Source organism: Trichechus manatus, unplaced genomic scaffold, assembly GCF_000243295.1.
Source record: "Trichechus manatus latirostris isolate Lorelei unplaced genomic scaffold, TriManLat1.0 scaffold00200, whole genome shotgun sequence".
In the NCBI taxonomy this organism is placed as follows: Eukaryota; Metazoa; Chordata; class Mammalia; order Sirenia; family Trichechidae; genus Trichechus; species Trichechus manatus.
The window spans coordinates 2549864-2552851 of record NW_004444136.1 but is presented as its reverse complement, the minus strand read 5'-3'; positions in this window follow the sequence as shown (position 1 = coordinate 2552851).

Here is a 2988-nt window from a genome sequence, read left to right as displayed (position 1 = left end):
AACCAACAAAGATTGTTACATTTTGTGTGTGAACTTTTTCATGGGTTTTTACAATAGAGGTCTCATACAATATTTGTCCTTTTGTGATCGACTTATTTCACTCAGAATAATGTCCTCCAGTTTCATCCATGTTATGAGATGCTTCACAGATTCATTCATCATTGTTCTTTCTCGTTGCATAGTAGTCCATTGTGTGTATGTACCATAGTTTGTTTATCCATTCATCTGTTGATGGGCATCTCGGTTGTTTCCATCGTTTTGCTATTGTGAACAATGCTGCCATGAACATAGGTGTGCATATGTCTATTCAAGTGATGACTCTAATTTCTCACCTTAGAATCTTTTTATAGTTTCCATTTCTTTGCTGAAATTCCCAGTCTTTTCAATTATGATGGCCATATTTTAAGTTCTTGAATAGATTTTTAATAGCTGCTTTAACGTCCTTGTGTGATAATTCCAACATCTGGTGCATCTTGGGGCCTGTTTCTTTTAACAGTTTTTTTTTCCTTGTTGCGGATCATATTTTCTTACTTCTTCAGATTTCTACTAATTTTAATGGTATGCTGGGAAGTACAGCTGTTCTAACGAAGGGAGGGTGAATTATGTTTTCTTTCTGTAAAGGATGTTGAGTTTTGTTCTGGCTAGCAGTTACATTACAGTTCCTTTTGGTTCTGTCAGGATTGCTTTTATTCTTTGTTAGGGCTATTCTGTTTCAGTTTTGGACTTCTTTCTATGTCATGGTTCCTACTTTTTGAGGTGGCCTTATTTTTCTGTGGTCTTTCTGGGGTGTAAGATGCTCACTGAGATCTCCTCACTCTGAATGCGATGGGACCCCAGCATTTCCCAATACTGCACAACCTCTGTTACCTCCATTCAGCTCTCAGCCTTGATGCAGATGAGCTTTACTAGGTCTTGTGAAGTCTCATCCTATGCATACATAGGCAGTCCTTGGCCAAGGACACTCAAGATGAATCCCTACACAGCTCACTCTTCTCTGGCATCCTGCCCTGCAAATTCTAGTCCCTTCAGCAACCTGGTTCATACCTTTTCAGCTTAGTGAGACCACAATACCCCTGGGATGCCACCTCCCTGCACCATGGCAGGAAAGCACCCCCAGAAAGAAAGCTGGGCCATTATGGGACCACCTTTCGTGTTTCCCTTGTCTCAGGCACCATAGTCTTGCGCTGCCTGATAGTCAAAGCTTGAAAATGGTTGTTGCATGTGTAATGGTTGTCTCATCTTGTTACCTGGTTGTTTTTAGTTTAAGGGCACGTCCTGCAACAGTTACACTGTCAAACTGGAAGCAGAAGTGAAGTTGCTATTTTTGGACAATTTTTTTTAAATCATAGATTTTCACGTTTCCTCTCAACAAAAATAGACATTTACATGAGCAGTTTGTAGTTTCCTGGGCTGCCGCAGTGTCTTAGCATGGACCCCTCACTCAGTAACAATAAATCACATTTGTGAAGCTCTTTTTACTGTTTAAAACCAACAATAAATCACATTTGTGCAGCTATTTTTATTGTTTAAAACTCTTTTGCAACTGTTAGTTGATTTGTTCCTTACAACATTGCACTAGCCCCCTTCCACAAACGAGAAACAGACATAAAGATCTAAGTTACTTGTCTCAATATAGTGGTGAGAATTTCAAGCTCGATTTTCTAATTCCAAATTCAGGACTCTTTACCTGTCTGAGCTGGCTGCCCAGAATGGCCTTCTGGTGAGCAGAAGGCTGGTAGAACTGGTTGTGTATATGTCCTCCAGTGGAACTCCATAAACCTTCCTCCCACGCAAAGATTCTCCATGTTGTCTCTGAGTACCACAGTCCTGGCTTGTCTCAGTGCTGGCCACTCTTCTTGTTTCTACAAAATGCTCCGATATCTCATCTTTTCTCACCAAACCCGTAACTAGTTGCTGTCAAGCCGATGCTAACTCATGGTGACCTCATGCGTGTTGGAGTAGAACTGTGCTTTATAGGGTTTTCAGTGGCTGATTTTTCACAAGTAGATCATCAGGCCTTTCTTCTAAGGCACCTCTGGGTGAACTCACTGCCAACCTTTCAGTTAGCAGCTGAGTACATTAACCGTTTGTACCACCCAGGGACTCCATTCTCACCATAGATCTCTCCTTATCAGTTAATAGGTTGTTGTAGATATTATTCCAGATTTCATAGGAGACAAATACCACACCACAAATCCTTCACTCCAAATATCCCTGGGGTTCTCTCTCTCTTTTGACCTGTCTGGCAGGCATCCCCCACATTACTCCTCTCACCCTTTGGTGCAGTACAACTCATTCTGGGCCAGGTCTGTCTATTCTGGCATGAGCTGAGAGCAGGAGGCCAGCCTCTGCGAGCCCAACATCTAGGGAAGAATCTTGTACCAGCTGCTAAGAAAGTTAACATTTTCCCCTATGATGGTACGCACTACAGCACAACCATGGATTCTAATTTGTTGCTTTCAAAAACTTGGGGCCCATTCTGGCTTGACAAGGTGATTCTTATGCTGCTGCATTAACCTGTGGCTTCCCTCAGGTGGTCCCAGTGCCCTCTGTGCTGTGCCCTTCCCACTTCCTTTCCATCCATGGATGGTGGAATGAAAAATAAAAACGTGAGCAGGGATTTTGGCACCTCTGACCCCTGTCAGGGAATAGGCATGGGGTCAGTATGGGCATGTCCGAGATCTTAAGGTGGACCAGTCTCATATTGTGGCTGCTATCCGCTGGTAGGGTTGAGTTGGCAACAGGTCTGAGGTTTCAGCATGAATGTTGTTCTCATCTTTTGACCCGTCTTGGAGCTGTGTTTCCCCCATAACCCATGATGCTGCCTCTCACTGGCAGGTCCTCCTAAGTGGTCAGTTGGTCCTGCGAACTTGAAGCCGATAATGAGGTGGCTGGGACTTGAAGGGTCAGGCATCCATGTGAAAAACTGCCTTTGTGCTTCTGTGAAGGGTTATGGGGAGATCTGGGAATGGGAAGGGTTATGGGAAG